Here is a 23,068-nt window from a genome sequence, read left to right as displayed (position 1 = left end):
GGAGGCGTATACCTACTGTCAAAGGGATACACACTCGCGCGTAACGAGTCCTCGTGGTTCGCCGGAGCGCGGGCGAACTTTGATATTTGCGCCGACAATTTTTACTCCTCGCTTTCTTGATATTCAACGCGTACGCGACGAGACGCCGACCGGGATGTCGCGGTCGTCGAGTGTTGCGCGCGATATGAAAGCCCCCAGACGCTGGCTTTCGAATTCAATTGGCGGATCGTTCGAGGATCGAGGGAACCCGCAGCGGAATTACTCCCGACAAAGGCTCGAGGGATAGGGCTCCTCGGTGTCGTGCGTCTGAAACGTGAAATTCTTTCCGTCGATCTTCGCACGACCAAGCCGATTCCCCCGGAGTTCGGGGGAAAATTGAAAAATACGCTCGGAAGACACACACACACACACACACACACACACACACGCACGCACGCACGCACGCACGCACGCACGCACGCACGCACGCACGCACGCACGCACGCACGCACGCACGCACGCACACGCACACGCACACGCACACGCACACGCACACGCACACGCACACGACACGCACACGCACACGCACACGCACACGACACGCACACGCACACGCACACGCACATATGCGTGAGGGCAAGATCGAAAAAAATCTCGTGCGAGAGGTGATAGGCGGATAAATACCTTTAACCTTTAGGAAGTAAGCTGGCGCACGTTCGGCTGTCACACGTGCCGAGGTAAAGTTCTAACGTGCGGAGTCGAGAACAGCTGCGTAATTGGACTCATGCTTTTGGGCGAGTTGGGTTGGACTCGTAATTATTTGCCGATAAAAGCTATAATTCGTCTTTGAGTAACACGGTAAGTTCAGTTCGTCCAGTCAATCAGTTGATTTCATTCAATTTTGTTTTAAAAGCGGATTAAGAAAAAAAAGCTGCGAAAATTAAACTCCACCGCGTGCTCCGACGGTCACCGCGTGCTCCCGATTATTTGACGGCCGCGCACAAAGAGTTCGATACAACGTTTCGGCGAATTTTCGAAGTTTACCGCGGCATCGCTGTGCAGCAGCCGCGCCACGAGTTGTTAATCGCTCGGTGTAAAAACAGAATCCTTTATAGGTATACGCGGAGCGCGCACCGAAAGTTCCCGAACAAATCCGTTCAAGCAGAATTAAGCGATGAAAGGGGCGAAACGTGTACCGCAACGCGATTCGACTCGATTCGATTCAGCCGCGAGAGCGGGAAGTGTCGGGTAAAATCGAATACGGCGATGGAAATATATTTTCTTATAGAAGTTGCGGCGGAATATCGAGCGGATCCGCGGATCTCTGATCGGATGCGGGTGTAAGCCCGTCGCTCGTTACAAGAAAAAGAGAGACGCGCTTGCGTTCGACACTCGAACGACACGTGATCGGCGTGACGCGGGTTCGCCCCACGAGTTATGACATCTCTCGTTACGTTATGTCACGTACGATCCGGGGCCTTAACGCTTCTATCTATAGCCTTTCCCACCTTCCCCACGTGATGTAGCGTCGATTCCAGTAGATATTTGTTCTTAACTGACAAGGATAAATTGAAGGATATTTCTCTGTGTACCATGATTTATTCAATTGCGGTTCTCGCGTTTCTAAAGATCCTTGCTATCCCGCGCCGCTATCCCGGGCCGCTCTCGGATGATCGAGTGGGTGGGTCTCTCTCGTTTTACCGTGCGACAATACCGGGATATATCCTTCGCGAGATTACTTGAACCGTGATGTAATCGGGGGGAGGGGGGGGAGGAAAGGGAAGGGGCGGAGAAGGGGGGACGGGAGGCAGAACGCGGTTGTGTAACAAGGGTCATCCACGCGACGCGACGTTATCGAGAAAATTCTGAGTGCAACGTTGACAATGCGCAACACGCGATCCCGCAAGTGGGTCCCGCCCGGCGATGCATCCGTGAAATGATGGCGGCGAGGACCCGATTGTTATACGCGCGAAATCGATCGCGCGGCGGGGGATACAGTCGCGAGGCAACCCGAAGACGATTGTCTGCTCTCGCCTGCGGGGATTGTATAGCGTAGCCGCAATTCTCCCGCCGCGGCGCGCCGAGGAGAGACTTGCTTGCGTTGCCGGCGTCCTTAAGATTCCCTCCAAGGGAGAGCGCTTAACGTCGGACAAAGCGCGCTACGACGAGCTGCACATCCACAAGCGGCAAGCATATTGGCTTAATTTCGTACCGGAGGGGGATGAAGGAACAGGGGAGAAGAAGGGAGGATCCCGCTTTCGCGTCGAGACGCTGCTCGCAGCAATGCACTTTGCATAACTCAACTTTTTATAACAGCGGGACGCATTTACTCAGCTGTTTATGCTTTCTGGGTCTCGTACGGGCGCGAGACGCGACACTTTTAAACTTACCGATACGGCGAATTAAGTTCGCCGTATATAAGAATCGCATCGTCCGCGGTTGAGGCGCATTCTAAGATTAACGGTGGACCTTTGACATTTGATAATTAAAAATTGAACGATCGAACGGGGGAGGAGCGAAATGATACGCGATTAATGAGTGTCTTTCTATTCGCATCGCGGGCAGAAGAAGGTTTGTTTCCAACGTTTCGCAATTTTTCGCAACTTTCGCTGCGAAAATGAGAAAGATGACGTCTCGTCGGAACTGTTCCGGACGTCAGACGTATTAATGATGTCATTAATACGTCTGCTTCGAGCGGCCTGTAATGCGATTACACGATCCCGTGTCGTCGGGAATTTCATTTCAAAAGTCACGTCGCTATAGGTGCTATCTCTCTTTGAGAACTGCGGGAAGAGGATTTTTCCCGGGACACGGAAAACGCGCGGAAAATGCACAGAGGAGAGAGAAAACGGGACCGATTTCGGTGCTCGATTTCGATTTTATTGCTCCGCGATTTCTACGTCAGAGCCGGATGAAGGATAGGGAAGCCCTATATCATTTCCCGTGGGTTCTGTCCCCTTTTTCCCTTCTCGGTGCTTGGTATCCTTTAATCGTGTTATCGCATGCAGTACAATATACACACCGCTCTCCACAAAGGACATGTGAGATCTTCTTTTTACACGCCATCAATTTTCCCCGCGGCACGCGAGAAAAGAGAGAGAGAGAGAGAGAGAGAGAGAAGAGCTCGCGCACGTGGCTACGCCTGGCCAACGGCCTTCCGTTATCGCGCGTAGAAAACGATCCGAGATTGTTTCCTTCGGAAACAGACGTTGAACGATCGTCTCCCTCCTCCGAGGGAAAGCAATCTCGGCGACGCGGAATTTAGAGAATGCCGTGTAACGCCGCCGCTGCTGCTGCTGCTGCTGGATGTTTCCGCCGTGCTTTCTCTTTCGTCTTTCCGCTTCTTCTTGCACACCTCTGCCTCCGCGTCGTCGCGTGCTTTATATGAAATTTAATCTCGCGCTTGCCGCGCCATTAAATTTAAACTTTCCGCAGCGAGACAGTTGCGTCGGTGTCTCATCAGTTGAACGGCGGGGAAAAAGAAATTAATAAACTTTTTCCGCGAGTTAAGGTACGGTAACTGCGTATAGCGAGAGAGCCGTTTCTTATATTATTTTTCCTCTTTAATTATTTACTGAAAATTTTTAGAAATTCTATCTTTATTATTCCGCACGGGAGGAGTCTATACGGAAAATCACTCTCAATCGGGAACCTCCTCACGCGAAAGTAGTAAATCGCCGTTTTAATCAAACGGGAAATGCGGTAGGAGGGGAAAAAAACCCCAGCTTAATCGGAATCCGTGTCCATACTTGATTAAAATTGTTCTCATTTTCTTGAATTTACCGTGATAAATCTCCGTCTGCCCCGCGGTCCAGATAGGCTGTATTAAACGTCAGCAATATCTATGGTAATTCGGACTTAAAAGGCGCTCGCGGCGTCTAGTCTATGGATTGGAGGATATCGCCCTGAATTAAAGTGGCGGCATTGGAAAGTATAAAAAGAGATCTCTCGCGGCTCAATCGACTCGGGGAGGGACGGAAGAAGTCGTTCACTTCGGCGACTCGTGCCGTGGCCTTTGAATAAAGAAGGAAGCAACTTCTCTCAAGGTTTCCGACGAAATTCGTCGACTACCCGGGTAGGGTATAATTGTTGAAATAATGAAGAACACGAAAACGTACTCGGTTGACTGATACAGACACGCTTTCAAGTCTGAGAATAGAAGATCGAGCTTCTAAGTTGGGCGCTACTTATATTTAGATCTCGAAGGTGAAGAGGAAGTGGGAAAAGGGGGGGATAAGTCTTGATATAGGACGTCTTAACGAGAATTGCCACCTACGCTTCTTGCTGACGACAATTTATTCCCGCCGAAGCATCCAATTGTCCGGGTAAGAGCTTTCAAAATTGCTTCAGCTGAAATTGATAAAGAAAGGAGAAAAGGGCTTAAAGGGGCATTGAGTTTGACTCGAGTAGCAAATTCGACTCGGCGAACGATCTCGCTGATCACGATCGAATGAAATGGACTCGGTAATATTTCAGGTATTCGTGCGCTCTGAATTTATACGACGATATTTTCCGTAGCCAGTCCGTTCGACTTTTATTTTACTTGATCTATTTTATTCTACGTTTTACATCCTACAAACGCAAAGCTAAGATTAAAAACCTTATGCCTTAAAGGCAATCGACTCAAATTGATATAAATTGCATTGGTCACAAAAACGCAGTTGCATTTTATTTGCAATACCAACAGCGTTCCTTTGCAGTTTCTTGTAATGTATTGTAATATATCGCAACAAGCCTTAGAAATATAACAGTAAACTGCGGTCATGCTATATTATTATATTTCATGAGGCTTCAAACGTTTAACGCGCATGAAAAGAACGATTTTGCTGGAAGGTTAAAAAATTTAGATCTAAAAATAATTTTGCTGAAAAGTCAAAATATAATTTTGATGGAAACTTAAAAATGATAAACGATTATTGTAAAACGTTTTGATATTCTAGCAATAAGTTTGACTTTTCAACAAAATTTGGATGGTTCAACAAGAATTATTTCAGATCTTCTATTCAAAATTTTTAAACCTTCCAGCAAAATCGTTTTTTTCCGTACGTGCAGTCAACTTTATTTTGCGATAGCTTTATGATTAATGTTATCTAATTAACTATATCAGTATAATCAATATTATCAATAATATATCGATTATAACAATATCAATATATTATTTAAATATAATTATATCAATATAACTATGATCCATAAATGTTTTCTGAAATACAATCCTCGAAAGCCGTCCCTTTCTTCAGCACACGCCCTTTTTCCCCAGATAACAATTCTCAGAGCGTCATTTCCTGGCCAAATGTCATGGAGAGGCCATGGAGAGATACTTCGCAAACGAGGGAGCAATCGGAAAGTCTCGCAAATTCGATCGAGAAGTCGCGAATGACTGCTGGGCGATGCTCCCACGATCAAATGGAAAAGTTCGAGCGGGGAAGGAATGCTTTTGCCCTAACGTCACACGGCGAACTGAGGGCTATCTACGAACGTTTAAATAAACGAAACGGTCTTGTCCGTATTTTTCCACGCGCGGTTCGCTTTACAACGTTTTACGTAACGGGACGACGGAAATACCACTTGTACACATTTGTACGCGCGGAGCGCGACGACCGATGAGCTCGAATCGAGAGAATTTTCTTCTTGTATGTACATAATTATGTCAACATTCTTGAAATGTCACGCCGAGTCTCCCACTCTCGCGCTCAAACGAGAGGATTCAAATTAGAGCTTAACAGCCGAGGCTTCTCCGCGGTAATCGATTTGGCGGGGGAATTTATATTTGCGAGTATAAACGCGCGAGACGCGGGCACGCGTCAATTTCACCGAATGATCGAACGGTAAACTCGTTAAGCCACGCGTAACCGATTAAAGTTCGCGCAGGGCTGTAGGGCGTCTTCAATTAGAGTTCAGCGACGTCGAGGTTAATCGTCGGGCGGCATTTAGCCCTCGCCGCGAGATCAGGTCGCGCTCGTGCCGTGCAGATAGTAAGTCGAACTGTTTGCACGGCCTGAATAAGCGCCGCTGTACGCTGAATCCGTCGGCGCGCACGAAAACGTGCGCCTTGCGCTCGCGACACGTGTATGAAATACGAAATAAAATATTCATACGGCATACGTGAGGGGACTGTGGAATAATCGAATTTGAAAATCAACATTCTCATATAGCGACATGCGTGTATGAAAGGCGTTTCGTTTCGATTAAAAAAAAAAAAAATAAGTGCGCGAACGTAAATAAAAAAAATAGGTACGTGAACATGTAGCTAATAATATAACGTATCTATTACGAGGATAAAAACGTGACCAGGGTAAAATTGCAATTGCGATGTAACGTGCACTTTGTGTGTCGGAAATTGATTCGCATGCCCGAACCGTCGCGAGACATTCGAAAGTTTCTTACCTTGGAGTATAGCCATCGTTAGCATCAATCGACATTTATGAAGCCGTTGTTGATTAGCGCAGTCACGTAGCGGAGTTGCGAACCCCCATCACGCTCCCCCGTCTTCCGCGTCCTCGTTAAATATAGATCTCTCTGGTGGGCGACCCTAATTCCGAACGAACTCCCGATTGTGTCGCCTTGGTCAGCCATCGCGTAATTGAACCGCGCGTATCGGGATGATCGAATTGCCCGTGGTGGGTGGAGGTCTCGAATCGAAGGTCTCCAAAAATCTATTCTTAAGGGACGCTATAAATCAGCTACGCTGGACGAAAAGGACAAAATTACATTATCTTCATTTGAGAGAAGAGTGTAGCTGACTCGTGACAAGCAACTATTTCGTTTACGGCGCTTCTTTCGACGCTGATCGAGAAACCGAAGGTTTCCGATGCGAGAATGAAAAAAACAGATCACGATCTATAAGATCTCATCTCTATTTTAAGTTCTCCTTTCCCGAGGATTTTAAGTGCCTTTCAATTTTAAAGAGATAACGCCGATTTCGTTCGACGTAAGGAGCGTTATGTTAAGCGTATATCTAGACTTGTAAAATTCTATAAGATTCTTCCGCAGAGTCTTCGTATCAATGATGCATTAACGAGAAGGGATGCGGAATCGACCGCGTAGTCGGCCGAGATGCTGTTTAAAGTTTTTACGTCGCCTGGGAAATGATGCACTTTAACCTATATCGCCGTGGATAAGACGAGGCGGTTTTTATACGCGGTGGGGAAAGAGAGAGAGAGAGAGATCGCCTCCTTGGAGCATCGTCGCGTCGCGTTAGTGCAACCGCACGTCCTGTCTGAAGGTTAATCTTGGCGATAAACATGAACGCCTGCACCGACCGAAGGCGGCTGCGGCGGCGCCGGCTCGGGGGCACATGCCTTTCCGTCCGGTGTGAAATCGCATCGTGAGAACGGATAAGCTACGACCGTGATAAAAGCGATGAGAGGAAACGAGATTATCTAGCTATAAGCTCCATTAAAATTAGTATCCTCGCGCTAATTAAGGGTGAGGGAGAGATAAGTTTAAAGTGACGCCGACTAATTATAAAAGCGCGAGAGGAGAAAATATATATCCGGTAAAGTCCGTCCAGTCCAACCTTCACCGTTGACTTCCTTTTTGCTTTCTTTTCTTAAATCCGCTAATATATCTGTCGTCCCCGAGAAATGTCGAAGATTCCTCGGGTATGTATCTCCGTTTCTTCATTTCCTCGGATGCTTCTTGATTTTTTAATTTACCGGTGTCATGGGAGCACACGCTTCCCTGCAGGCGCGCGCTAGTAGAATGTTATAGGTCACCCCGTGAGAACGGAACATTCTTTCTCCGACGGTTTCGGAGAGCTGAGAGCGCGCGCGTCCTTTCTTCCCTCCGACCTCCGACTGCGTCGCTATTAATCTCGCCCCGAGTACCAGACAAATCGACTACTCCGACCCGGTTTTGTCTTCCGAAAGAGCGTATATATATGTATATATATATATATGTATATACATATATATATGGGAGAATCTTGGGATTCTCCATGATATTAAATGCTATCGCGTGCATCATGAATCCGCCCTCTCGATTCAGCGTGACAAAATACGCAAAATATCCCCGTCGACACGCCAAGTTAATATTATCGTGCGAGGGGAGTCAATAAAAAACGTACTGCGTGTGAAAAGCTGCGTATCTCTCTCGCATTTTCAAAGAACCCGGCATTCATTCGTAGTCAATCTGTCTGCATTGTTTCCGCGCTCGTTGCGCTATAGTCCATAAATTGTGCCGGCTATATCAATACGATTGAAGCGAAATTGAAACGAAGTTTCCGAACGTGTTATCAATACACATAGGAATACGCATCGTATAACATTATACGCAAAGCAATACTTACTTCCGTTTCACTAAACAGTTGAATAAAAAACAATTTTTTTCTGTCAATAGCGACAACAGTATAGCGTTTTTTTCACGAGCGCTGACAGAGATTGAGATTATTAGGTATACTGAAACGCGATATTATGTCGTCGGTATTGTGAAATTTCGCCGAACTACGTAACGTCGAACCATCCGATCGATTTACTTAAAGTATGCACATATACACCTACGATTGTTACGTGGAAAAGCTGTGGAAAATCCCGTCGCGTATATACGGGAACGTATAGCTCCCGGAAAGCTCGTACAAAGCTACACGACCGAGGGGAATACGCGATTACCATGTACGAAAAAATTCTTTCAGCTGGGACAAGTTACTGTCGTAGTCGAGAGAAATATGGGTGTATAAAGTGCACTATGCAGAGAACTCGCCAAGATGCAGTTATGCTGCCGCTGTTGCTGCTGTTGCATGCTATACATATAGAAACGCGTAATATCACTATTTCATCGTGCTCTTCGACAAGGCACGATAATGAGATTCAACCCGGAGAGTGTGAGCGCGAAAGTTCGGATGGCATGCTCTCGCGATAACCATGCCACCCGGGGTGCAGGCCGAGTATTCGGTTGTTTTACGGCATCATGGAAGCTCTCTCGAACGGAAGGGCTCGGGCTTAGGCGACGTAAGAGGATTTACACGCGATGTTATTTTCGCGCGATGAGCACGCTCGAGGCTCGTATATTTTCTTCGAGACGCGCGAGACGCGAAAATGTTTAATACCTCACGCGCCATTGTTCACGCCAGGGGAAAAGATTTTGTCGCGTTACATAAATCACGCATTTCTTTTTATACATGTAGTAAAAATCCAAGCATAAAAATGAAATAAAAATAGAGAGATTCGAGTATTCAGTACGCACTTGCGAACTGTTCCCTCTTTGCGAACTCTAGTCCGAAGTATTTCCTCTTTAGGTCACAAAACGTCCGATTTGCAAGCTCGCACGAAATTTTCCGCGCGAACAAGTAAAAAGTTGAACCTCTCTCTCTCTCTCTCTCTGTCTCTTTCGGTCCGCTCGCCCTCAACTTCGATCGAACTTTTGGCAAGTAAACACGCGCGCTAAGCGCGAGATTTTCCCGTGCCAAGGAAATAAAATATGCAGTTCCGCGAGCTCTCCGGGCACGAGCTGAAAGCGAATAAATTCTTTTTAGCAAAAATCAGAAAATCGTGCGTTGGTGCGTTTTCTCGGAAAGCGTTTAATTTATTCCTTTGAATCGCTGCCAAATGTCACGCAGAGCCAGTATACGAGACGCGTCGCCGCGCGTCGTGTCGCGCTCCGTGGAATATCACCGAATTATTAGATTTTCCGAAAACGTCATGCAACGTGGCCAAGGTGACTGTTAATCCACACGGTAACAGTATCCCGTTAATCGTTCGCAACTAGAACTGTGCAAAGGTTCCCGTATGTCGAGACATTTCTCCATGTTACGATAATTATAAAAGCCGGTCAGCTCACGTCGCTGTTGGTTTATTCATGCCGAGAGATTTGCATATCAACGATAACGCAATGCATTTAGTAACTGATATTCTCACGATATCGACTTTATAATAATATGCACGTACTCCCCTGATTGTAACAAGAGAAGTACCCAAGTTTGCCAACCTTAACGAGTAACACAAGACAGCCTGTACAATTTTCCAAATCAAAAAGTAATTTTTATTCGTGAAGCGTATAGAAGCGAAGAGATCGCTGCATTATTATTCAAAGTTTCTTCGATAAGAACGATCGTCTTTGATATCACATCCCCCGTATATCACTTTCGGGATAGAGAAGTATCGAGCGCGCCGTCTAAACCGTTTTCCGGCTCAATGTTAAAATAAAGAAATCCAGACCGCGGCGCGCGATCCGCTCCGTAACTGCGCGTGTAAGAGATTTCAACTTTATCGTAAATCCTCGAAAGTGGGAAACGCGCGCGAGCTTTGCTCCTATATACAACTCGGTCTCACGGCGCGGGCGCGGCGGATCCTCCTGCAAACCCGTGAGATTTAGATAGCTGTCTTCCGCACATCCTATCGACGCCATCGGGATAAGAGAGCGCACCCCGACGCCGGCCGATAAGGGCGTCCCCCCTTCCCCTACGCGATATCCGCGACAGGTCGCGGTCTCGCGTGTCGCTGCCGATCTGCGCCCCGCGTCGCCGGATTCTCCACCCGCAACCTTCTCGCTCGGGGGTGCGTTCAGTCAGCTTCGAGCCGCGAGTGGGGTAAGTTGCGCCGCGCGCCGGCTCCGCTGGCCCTTCGCCGCAGAAGCGGAGCACCCAACGCCGCCCCGCCGCACGCGTTTTCTCTTTCCTCTCTTTCTCGTTCTCGTCTCCGCCGATAACGAGAAGTACCAACCAACCCCCCTCCCGCCCCCCGACGATCGGGGCGCATCGTCGCGCGCCGGTTCAGCCGGCGCGGCGCGGCGCGCTCGCGTAAAAAACGAGAGCGCTTCGCCGTGAGAGTCGAGAACGCGCCGTGAATGCGGGTGAATGCATGGTGATCGCGTCTCGAGCGCGTCTCGCGAGCTTTTCTCTCCCTTTGGCTCGGTTCGCCGCGCGTTTTTAGTTTCTTCTCCCATTTCGTGCGGGGGAACTCGCCGGCCCCCCGCCGAACGTGAATGACGACGACAGAAGGGATCGGCGGCAGAGTCGCGCGTCGCATGTGAACGCCGTGCGGGCGTCAGCTTCATCATGCTGAGGTGAGTTCTCGCGTTTCCTGCCATTCGATCTGGCTCGCGGCGTATGGCTATGACTGCGCAATTTCTTATATAACCCGTAACCTGCGCGGGGCGGAAAAGCTTCGCTCTCCGTCGGGTTTTGCAATCACGGCTGAAAGTCGATTCTCCTCTGATGTTGACACGTCCGTTATGTTTTTTACGTTCCGCGTCTCTTCCTTCAGCTATGGATACTCCTCGATCAATTTCGAATTAGGTCTTTTTTCTCGATAAAAAGCATCGATGCAAATCGACTGTCTGTTCCGAGTTCCGAGAAGAGAGTCTAATACTTTCGACGAAGTGTAGACGATAAAATTTCCGTTTAATTTTCAGGGTATTCCAACGATGTTTTCGACTTACATAAATAACTTTCCAATTATTTTCCAATTTATGATCTTCAAAGACTCGTACCCGATTATTATTTAATATTCAATTTAAATGTTGTGTATTATACAAAATTAAGCCAATATGAGAAATAAAAGCCATGCGTAGGAGATGAAAGTGAACTTTGATTCTCTCTCGAAACGAGTGTCGGTATTTCGTGGGCGGCGGTTGCTAAATTTTAGGCGGGAAAACGTAGAATTCCGGAAGAAGTTCATTCGGAAGAGCTCAGCGTTCTGCATTCTTATATATCTTTTTTCAAGAAAGTTCGCGCACACTGGCGGACTGGCCGTTGACCCTGTTTTCGCGAAGTAGTTTCGTTTCATTTGGACGAAAAAGTCAATTTTCTCGCCGGGCCTTCGCGATAAATGGGGTAATTGTCGAACCGGTGCCAATAGATGAATTGTCGATTCCGAATGTTCGAATGAAGACGCATGATCGAACGGAGGGAGAGAGAGAGAGAGAGAGATTGGACGGACTGTCGAATGTGAATTGCAGAACTGCGATGGCACGAGTAAATCTCCCAAGTGGGTCAACAAGTTGAACATTCTGTAGACAGAATGCGGCTCGATTTTGTATTCGGCGGGGACACGTTGTGTGATAAGAGTCGAAAACGTGAGTGGCAATCGTTAGTTTCGCCGCTGGAAAGCCTTTTAGAAATTTATGATTAGAACGGACGGCTGTATGTATTAATTTATGTTCCTTCAAATTGCGTGACGAAGGATATACGAGTTGACGGAAGCTTGCGTGCGATAAGAAACTAAGATAATCCATCGTGTACGCAACCGACGTTTGGACGTTATTCTTTAAAATACGCGTTCGATAGAGGGTACGTATTTAGCGACGATTACGTCGCGAGCGCGCGACGGCACTCTGATATATCTAATTTATTCATCGCGTCGCGCGGAAAAGAAACTCGCGGGCCCGTCTTTCTTACATTTTAGTCGTCTCGTCCGCATCGTCTTTTCCGGCTTGTTGACGTGAAGAGGGGCGGACGTAGACCGAGGTCCCGCGCATTAGTATTCAGCTCTCCTGACACGTTCATAATGCCGCAAATGCGCGCCATGACGAATTACGCTAAAAGCTGCCCGCGATAATAATGTAGCTTTCTACGTCACTAATGTTCTTATTGCTTTTTTTCTTCTTCTCGTACGTGTATAAGTCGCCGGTTCGTTCGCCTTGAAAATCCCTCGAGATATTAGGTCTCTCGTCCCCGCCCTTTCTCTCTCTCTCTCTCTCTCTCTCTGCACTTCGCGCGCGCCGCGCACACGGCATACTTCTCCCTACGGAGAAACGAACGTTATTTTTCGCTCGCAAATATTCCTTCTGTCGAAGTACCGGAACTCGTAAATTCTCGGCAATAGATAGTATGTACGTGTTTTAATATTTACGAACGGCACTCACTCTCACAAGCACTCGCTCCCGCATGCTGTATAACACTGCGGCCTTTATGCATTATTCGACGCTTCCAAGATTTACCATGAAGTCGAGCGGATGGATAGAGCAATCCGAGGTTGCTTGCGCATACGCTGACCTGAGTTTGTATTAACAACAATAACACAGGATAACAGAGAGAGAGAGAGAGAGAGAGAGAATAAAATTCTCCGCTGGAGCTGCTGAAGCCTTCAAAAGCGAGTTAATACGGATGAAACTTAATCGTATATCCGTAAACTCCGTAAACAGATTCAATTACATAATAGTACGATATAATTTGTGCAATTGGGAGTTAATATAAAAGCGATGTTAAAAATGAACCGATCAATTTCGCGCTCTATTTTTGCCGTGATCGATCGGGCGCGGGTGCCGTCGAACGCGCGCCATTGAAATGACGAGCGACGTTGCGTTCTCCCATTGTCCCACCTGCCCCCTACTTTCTCTTTTTTTATTTATTTTTCGCTCGTCGGTACTCTGTGCCCGTCGTTCCGAAAGATTTCATTACGTACGTGCTCAAAGACGCGTCGCGCACCGAGGATCCCCGGGACTCTATATACGCTCTCGCACAATGCACACGTTTTCATAATGCACAAGTTTACATTTCTCAGTAACCCGTAAAGAGCGCCTTTACGGCCCCAGGGGGATGGTTATCGCGCCGTGCGAGGGACGATACTTTTCAACCGGACTTTATTACATCCACGGGTGCATCCCGCATCGCACCGGTATGTCTCACTCTCCTTGCGCTAAGTTCTATTTTCGTTGCGCCATATCGATCCCCGCTTACGCCGTTTGAAGTCATAAGACCACGTCGTTGGTTGGACGTGCCGGATCTCTTTTGCAAACGGCGAAATTAAGCGAGGGCATTTGTCGCGTATCAGCGAAAAGAGAAGTGGAAAAAGAGAAAAAAAGAAGAGAGGACAGAAAGAGAGAAAGGGAGGAGAGCGACGCTAATACCCGAGGGGTTAAAAGCGGAGATATACGTGTAAATCAGCCCGAGCTCGTATTTTAAGCGGACGCTCGTTCTGCGGGGCGCAAGATGCACGCAAATAAATCGCCGTATGTCGTATGTATATATATATATATATATATATGAATGTCGTACATGTCGAAAGAGCTCGAACAGAGCTGATACGAATATTTACGATTTACCGATGTGTATTCAATCCCTTCAAGCACCGAATGTTTGGTGTATATCAATTATAAATGAAGGATATCTCCTTGTTTGACATACCGAGCATTCATATAGTGTTGAAGGATGCGTTCGAAAAATATTGTCCGTCCTCGAGATTATCGTCGCGACCGTTGTTATAAGTGTGTTAAACGCGGCGGCGTTACGTTATTTCTTGCTTTCACGTTTCACAACATTATCCACCGGAGTGAAGATTTTTCGTAACAACGTCGCCATTCTCCGTGTGCTGGAATGAATTGCGAGAGAGTGGTAAAAAGCAGTAAGCTACACGGGGCCATAGTGTCATTCCGTCCCTCCTTCCCTCTTTTTACGACGCGGCGAAGCTGTTGCCGGGGCTTTAAAAACAAACGTGGCTCTAAATGCGCGCCCGTCAGAGTCCCGTGCCTGACGTAGGAATCAAATTTAAAAATTCCCCCGATGTGCCCGCGCGCATCCGCCACCGCCGCCGCCGTGCGCCGCGCACCGCCACCACCGCGCTGGGTCAACTCCGTCACAGTGGTCGAGCTTGATAATTAAACCGACGCGGCTCGCATTAATACTATAATAAGTGCACTCCCGGCACGATCTTGATTATTATCTTTTTTAATCATTTATGCGTAACGCCCTAATTAACGGCCAGTGGAAACGTTTCAGAAAATTCCTGTAATAATTGATGGAGCTTTTTTTTTTAAATAAACATTTAATTAATAAGTTCGCAGGATTGACACTTTTTAATTAACTGCTGAAGCAGAACCGGCGTATTCCCACTCTTCGAAGCTCAATTCTTCGGAACCTGTAAAACGTTAGCCTCCACGAGCACGTCAGCCATCGATTTCCTCTTCGGAAGAGAATCGCGGCTGTAATTTTATATCCCACAATTTCTCAGAATACGGTGCGTAATCGTAAGAAAGAGAGGCCGGATAAACGGAATTGCATGCAGAATATAACGCGTATAACGGGGACCTCCGCCGAGTGCCGAGGAAAAAGCCAAACGGAAATCCGAACAGTCATCGAACGGGTCGAGGGGTATTTACGCTCGAATGTTTCCCTCATTGCGATTTCATCGAGATCGAGCGATTTCGCGCATTTCTACGCGAGATTTCGTCGCGCATTAAATATGGATAAATCCAACGGAAAACGCGAACGCGCGCACGTTACAACATATGCAAAAGTACCGGCAAAATGTTGAGTTCGTCAATTAACAATCGCGCGGATCGATGGTCAGATTAATTATTGCCGTTAACAGAGCGCCCGCCACGGCAGGGTCTCCCTTTTGCCGGGGACGGAGTAATTAATTGCTAACTGGTAACAACGCTTGCGGACACGCGCCGACGACGACGGTACTCGTCATTAATTGTGGATCCAATCGAAAGTTACAGCGTACTTTGACTACGTGCGAGATACACAAGTCGGCTCGGTGCGAAGCGCGTTCGTTTTCGCGTTTTCCATTAAAATTCCTCGCACCCAGCCAGATCATTTATTCACGCTCCTTCCAAATAGAGTGATATTTCGAACTCAACACGTAAAAACCTTATCCTTTGTTGAATTCAGTATTTGAAAAGCGAATATCGTTTTCATAATCGAATCCATATTTTGTGTAATTGATTTTGTAGATATTTTTTATATTATGCAAGACGCTCGGAACTTTCGCGATTAATTTTAATAATTTATAATCCTCAGATGAAAATTGCGGAATGATATTTAATTAGTCTAGTTTGTAAGCAATAATAAATGGGAGGATAGCGCGACGCTTTTTACCTGTGTTTATTACTCATGAATCCAGGATCTCGTGTATCTGTTAAGGATTTTGCTATACTATACAATATCGCGAATATCGTTTCTATAATCGAATTCATATTTTTATTTTGCGTAATCATTTTCGTTGAGATATTTTGTATTGTACAAGACGCTTGAAACTTCCGATCTTAATTTTAATAATTTATAATTCTTATGATAAGATAAAAATTGCGAAATGCCATTTAATTTAATCTAGTTTGTAAGAAATAATAAGTGAAAGGATAGCGCAACATTTTTACCGTGTTTATTACTCGCGAATCCAGAATCTCGTGTATCTGTTAAGGATTTTGCTGCTACAATATCGCGAGCATCGCAAACTTGAGAGAAAACCTTCCGTTGAAGAATTTTCCGTCGAGAATTTCCGTCGTGCGGGTTTTGAGGGCCGGAGCGCAGAGAGATTCTGCCGAGATGCGCTTAATTTGAAATGTTTCTTCAAATTGCCAGAAGTAAATCGACATTATGGCATGTAACGGCGCGCCTCGGAGGAAAACTCGACGGTGGCGGATTACGCCTCGGCGCATCAATATGGTAACGAGATCGCGATATCAGGAGAGGTAACGTTTTGTTTCCTCCGTTTAATTTATCTCCCTCGCCGTTTCTCTCGTCGATATACGGGTCGCGTGGGTTGGGCGGCCGTCTTCGCGAATTTGCATATTGAAATTTTATACCGCGTCGCCCGATTTTTGCGTCATAGAATATATACGGTATAAAACTAAACGTTGCCGTATACCGTTATGGAGAGAGACGTCACGAATTTTTATCACGTTATAAAGCTTCCCTCGCGACTTCGTTTTCCATTCCGATTCCAGCGCACTAGAACGATCGCATCGCTAGCGTTTCGCGCATCCGGCTATATTAAAGCGAAATCCGTCTATTTATTGTGAAGTACTCGAAGTTTATTTATTTCTACTCACATCCCGCATCCTACGCATTTAACACACACACACACACACACACTCTCTCTCTCTCTCTATCTCTCTCGAGCGCACTTCACGATCTACCGAAATACCGAATGCATCTACCGTAACTTTCGATCTACCTATTATCGATTAATCTCTTGAACGGGTCTTCGCTATCGTGTCTATCGCTATACGCGCGTCCGTCACTACTTCATGCTTTATAACTTTATCTGCGTTTGGAATCTGCGACTGCGAATAATTCGCGAGTAACGCGAGTTACCTCCTCCTAAACGTAATTCCCGAATGGTAGGGAATTCTTCCCTCCTTCCCCCGAGATCCTCACACGTTATTATACAAACTCGGTGTGATACGAAACAACTTGTCGGGACAGGTTGGCGTTAATGCCATTACATTACCCCGTTTAATCTGAATACCATCAACATAACCGTGTTTGCCAACATCTTGCCTTGGCTGGGCTCGCCCCAGCCCTCTCTGTATCTCGTCTATTCAATTATGCCTCCTTCACCACGGATAACGTCACGGTCATGAGAGAAGATGCGGTGACATTTAACGCGCAGCCCAGGCGCGGTCGGCCCTTTAAAGCAATCGGAGTGACGGGTTGAGACTGCGACTCTCTCCTGATGAATTGCCATCTTGTCATCCTCACTTGGACCCTTCGGTTCTTCGATCGGTAAAAAAAAGTAATTGATATGGTTTGGCGGGTGAAGCTTCGCCAGTGGAGCTGGAGAGCAAAACAAAGGGTCGAAGCCGGACGGCGGTTGGACAGATAAAAGGAATGAGCTCTCCTTGGTCGAGTTTCTACCTCATACCTTCCGACGATCACGTTCCTTTTTTTGCCGCACGAGTACCTACCGGTGAAACGCTCTTTCCCGGTAGGATCAATCGGTGGAAGGAGTGCGCGGTGTTTCCTTGGCTACATGTATAAGTGGTTACTTTGTCGGAGTGTTTGATATTCCGCTCCCAGAGGAGAGCAGCGCTCTCCGCCCGACCGAGATGGTCTTACTTCAAGTTTACTAACCCAATCGTTCAGAATTTAATCTAGCTTGCGGGAATGGAAATTTTTTTCCCCCCGTCGTATTAACAAAGTTCCTTTTTTCCTCGGGATCGGAGAACGGTCGACTCCGCGCCGGGCTGCTCGATTGAAAACTTTTTATAATACAACCACTCGACTTGTCATAGATATTTTTTGCGACATTACCCGCTGAGAGGTGTACACGCGCGAATCTTAATAAATTCTAGAAATTAAGAGATCAAGAAAGTCCCGCCTCTCTTCTTCTCGTTAAATTTTTCCTCCTCGTTTCAACATCCAAGATAAATATCGTTTTACGTTGCGAGAAAAACACGTTTATATTAGATGCAGCTCGTTAGCGGCGGGGCATATGTCCATTATTACCGAAAATTTTGCTTAAACCATCAGCACTATATGCCCAAGTCATTAGTGTAATTATGAGTTAATAAACTTTTCTCTCGTGCGAGAGAAGGATGTCAGAATTTCCCGGAGCTGCCAGATTTTCCGCGAAATGCAACTTCTGCGCGTTGTTTTCCTTTGCCGCGGCATTTCGTTTTTTTTTCTTCCTTTTTTTTGTTTCATGGACATGCCGTTGCTACAGGCGCCTGTAAGAGCGAAAAAGCGTTCCGCGCGCTGACGTGACGTCGATTTTCGCAGTTGAATTTCCGATGTTGACAGGCTGTTACGCATTAGCTTTGAACGAACAGCTATAAAGAATTTTGTTTTCACGGCGGCAGCTATTGATTCTTCCTCGATCGCGCGCGGCTTCTAGGCAAGGGGCTTTCGATTTCTTCTTTTTGTTTTTTTGTTGCTTCGTCGTTGGCGACGCGCACGTCGTTCTCTCGCTCGCGAGATGATGGAAGAAATTCAAGTGATAAGGCGTTACTTTGTTCGACTCGGCGTCGCGTGCTGTCGGATACGCGAGCGGCGCTCTCTAAGAACAGAGAGAAATTGCGTTCCTTTCGCGCGCTACTCATTACGACGCTCCCGGTGAACGCGATAAATCCGACAAAGGGGCAAACGCAGCGGCCGTTATTCCGCGATGAAAATATTGCGGAGTGCTGCGCACCGCGCTACGCGTATATCTCGGGGCCTTTTGTTCTTATACACTTTAAGCAGATCGTCTTGGCTTTTTTTTTATTATAGAGCACTTACTGTAATATGTTAAAATTCTGAGAAATGGAACTTTATCGAGAGGTCTCGACCTTTCCGCGCGACTGGAATCCGTCTGTAATGACATACGACTTCCGCCTGACAATTCAGTGAAGTACAATCAGGAAAGAGAGTATTTAGCTGGGGGATTCATTTCCACGAAGCGTCGGCGGCAGTTTCTTACGTTCCACCTATATATATATATATATATATATCTATATGAATTCGCGATTGCTTATGCAAATACACGTGTGAACTTTCGTTTTTTAGAATGATTTCCTGGTAATGATGGCAGAGAGTAAAAAAAACACAGATATTGATTGAACATAAAAAAATTATATTCATCAAGAAAAGGATGAAATATAAAAATTGACGTTATCTTCCCGGAGAATCTTCGATTTCAATTTAAAGAGAAGTGCTTTTATCGTCATTTGAAGATAGTAAAGCGTTTTAAATGTCAACGAGCAAGAATTAGAGAAAAGACGCTTCTTACCGTCGAGCAATTGGTTTTGCTACACGAAGACTTTTTGAACAAAGCTTGTCGCAATAATAAGAGAATCGCGCGCGAATTTGGATTAACTTTACATATAATTTTAATCCCTTAAACCATTCATTAAATTTCGTCGGAAAAATTCTACTAAAACGTGAGAGTTTGCGTTGACATTTTTTTTCTAGAAATAGTTCTTGTATTCAAGCCGCCACTTATGACATTCGTAATAAAAAAAAGATCCCTCGACAAAGTGAAATCGTCGCGCATTCGCTCTCCCATGCTTTCATTCCCTTTGCGTCCTCTCTGCATTTTTTATTTCGCTCATTTTGCACCTTTTCTCTCCTTCAGAAAAATCGCGGTACCAAAAAAAAATTGAATAGAATTATGGATTGCGTTGTCTTTTATTTTGACGTGCTTTTTCGGACGGATGTTTTAGATATATATGCACATTGTTATTTCCCCTTTTTTTACGATCTTTTTATATGAAATAAAATGACTTGTGCAACCTACATTTTTATTTTCAAAATCCTTGTGTCCTGATACCAAATATTCTAATGCGAGCGAATGTGGGTTTATGTAGAACTTTGTAATAAGCAGCTCTAGGTTTTGTCAAAGTAATCAGCGTTGATGATTGCTCGGGAACTACAAGATAAGCGTTGGCTTTGCGGACCATCATCATCTGCACTTGCGAGAGAGCGCTGCGGTACAGTTCCCCCCCCCCCCACTTCTCCAATCGCGCGGCGGCCACCCCGGTGTTATTCTACGCGTTTCTCCTCCGTTTATCTTCGACCCCGTCAGAAACTCACTTATTTCGTGATCCGCTTTACGGACGGATAGGTATAACGTGCCCGCGGAATAATTTTGCAGACGATAAAAATTGAAACGAATCGCGGGTCGTACGCGTATACACGGCACCGCACTCCGCGGGATTGGCATGAATTCCGCGCCGTTAAGCTCGCCCGTTTCATTTGCCGGCCTGCCCCAGCGAGAAGACAAATGGCTTCCTCGGGATGCCCGCGGGAAAAATGATAAGAGAAAGAAAAGGTGCGAGCGCGCGCTTGCGGGGGTGGCCGGAAGGAGCGCTGCGTGTCGGATCCGCTTGTTGATCCATACGTAGATTAACGGGCGATTCCGCACCCGTCGGCTTACCCGAGGACTTAACTCGCTTCGACTTCGTCGTTAGACCGGCGGAATCGTTTGTCTTAATGGCACGTCAATTAGCATTTCAGCCGGTTAATTTTTCGCGGCGACTATTCGCGCGCGCGGCGCCAATCGAGCGTGATAAACGTTCTCGCGTTGTATTTTGATAGCGTAGAGATTTAATAGAGTGGTGCGCGCGATGATTAATTACGTTGCCTTTATTCAAGTATATTGATACCGGGAGCCAAAAATGATTGATAAATTGCCGCTCGGTTAAGCCAGAAGCATTTATTCCTGAGAATACAACGTTTTGTAATTAGCTACTCTTTTCCATAATAAGACTGCTTAAGTATGCAGTATACAGTATACAATATAACAGTTCACCGATATCATATCTTATTATCTGTTTTTATTATCTGAAAATGCTCTGACTTTACCTTACTTCTCATCGATCTTATTTGCATGCCGTTGTTTGGTCGATAAACCTCTCAACCTCAGCCCGATGAAAATTAATTATCAGTATAAGTGATCGACAAAAGGCAACTCCGAAATAGGAATATTCAATGGTCTCGGAGTCAAAATCGTAGCGACAGTCTAGATACTAGAATACTAAATCGTAATGCGATAATATAGCGATTCGAGATTTTAAGGGAAAGAAATGGTAAAAAATGAGAGTATAGCAGATACCGATGTAACACGATATCACGATTTGAACTTTCGATCCTTAACATTTCGCTTCTATGTATAATGATGTGAACATCGTCAGACTTTCTACGTGATACACAAGCTTCTCTCTACGTGCATCAAATGCATTTCACCTTGGGAGTCTAATTGTCGCACTCGACATTATGCATTCAGCAGCTTAAGAATTCGAACCGCGCGGAAGTTGAGTCTCGCAAGAGAAATACGCGGAGGGAGAGAGAGAGAGAGAGAGAGAGAGAGAGAGAGAGAGAGAGAGAGAGAGAGAGATCAGAGAACACTCGCTATTACGAACACTCGCGTCGCGCTCCATCTTCGTTAACGCCGTTTCCTTGTCCATCCAATAATTCATACGTCTTTTCAGACACGGTACGATGTGGTAATTACGTTCTGAGAGATTAGGCCCTAATGGACGCGCGCGCGCGCAGCATCTAGGTAGCTCGATCGTCTTCCGCGCGGCTCGTCGTGGACGCGCAAAATTAATCTTCGTCGCGTAATTCAGACGCCGAACACCCGTACCCGTAAGTAGACTGGTAGTCGTTTAGCAGCTATACGAACGTTCGTGCCGGGTGGCCGTAAACGACTTGTCAGTCGAGTGATATACGGGATACGGGCCTATGGCGGAGAGTCGAGCCGTTCGAAGTATCGCAACGAGTAATTGACTGCGCTCTGCTTGCTCCGATTAATTAACTTTCAGTACTTTGTCGTTTCTCGCCATTCCGATACAGCGGACATTTAATGAATATACCTTCGGAGCTGTCAATATTCCCTCCATATTCTATTTTCCGAACTTCACTCTTTGTTCCTTTTTCTTAATTATTTTTAATCGAAGAACCTCACACACACGCAATAGAATTTTTTTCTTAACGATCGACATCGTTATATAAACCCCAACGTCGGCGTGCATTAAGCGTAAAAATAACTTCAGTTTATTCAATTATCTCCTTTGCATTTATTTACTTTTCACTATTCTTTACAAAAAAACTTTTAAAAAATGCAATACAGCTATTTGCGTCCCACGCGCTTCTCCTACCCCTTTCACACTGCGAAACGAAATGAAAAGCTAGTCATTTTTAAATGTAACACTCTGAAGGTATTTTCCATTACAATTTGGTTAATTGCTCGTAATGTTTAGTAAATAGGAATATTTATTGATGCTCGTTTTATCGGTTTATTTTAGTAGTCCATTAACGCATTACTGCATTTAAATAGTTAATTACTCCGAACGTTGTCAGGTATAATTATAAAATTACTGTACCATTGTGATGTTATTATATCGCGGTTATTTTAAGTTTATTATGAGCGCGCGGCTCATAATAAATTTTTTTCCCAGAGACATTTACTTAATACAAAATATAAAAAAAACTATGATATTGGTTTAGCATTAATCTTTTTACAGATTTTAAATAGCACTGTATCATCGTGTTAAATAATAAAAGCACCGTGCATTAATTGACGTTGCGAAGTAATACGAATAATCGAGCTTCTAATTCCGTTATTACATAGTTGGCCTTAGTATGGTCTGTTCATTTTGCGGTCCATTAAAGCAATTCCGTATATTTAAGCTGGTAATTAATTTGGGCGTGACACGTGTAATCGCAAAATGTCGCCGTATCTGCATATTGCGCGCCATCGAATGTTATTAATTACGACTCGCGTTACCCCTATCAATATCAATAGCGCGTTAATTAGTTTATTACCCCCTGAAATTTGCGCGTTCGACTCGACCGTTGTCGTCGTCGGACCGTAATCGCCAATCGGAAGAAAATGCCGATAACGTGCAGGATAATCTCGCGAGACGATGTGCAAGTTGCGAAGTTGACTTAAACGCGGAAGGACTTTCGCGTGGGCGATAAAATAACGAGCGCACGTCACGACTGCTA

The 23,068-nt window shown here is 45.7% G+C and overlaps 1 protein-coding gene across 1 annotated transcript in view; it reads left to right on the top strand.

Moving 5' to 3' along the window:
* Positions 1-10,940: 10,940 nt before the first annotated feature.
* Positions 10,941-23,068, top strand: part of LOC105447861 — a 34,995-nt gene continuing 22,867 nt past the window's right edge. The window contains exon 1 of the mRNA XM_011686094.1: positions 10,941-10,980. The gene's annotated coding sequence lies outside the window, so the exon portion shown is untranslated. The remainder of the gene's footprint in view (positions 10,981-23,068) is intronic.

Source organism: Wasmannia auropunctata, unplaced genomic scaffold (assembly GCF_000956235.1).
Source record: "Wasmannia auropunctata unplaced genomic scaffold, wasmannia.A_1.0 LD336090.1, whole genome shotgun sequence".
In the NCBI taxonomy this organism is placed as follows: Eukaryota; Metazoa; Arthropoda; class Insecta; order Hymenoptera; family Formicidae; genus Wasmannia; species Wasmannia auropunctata.
This window is presented reverse-complemented; position numbering and strand designations above follow the sequence as displayed.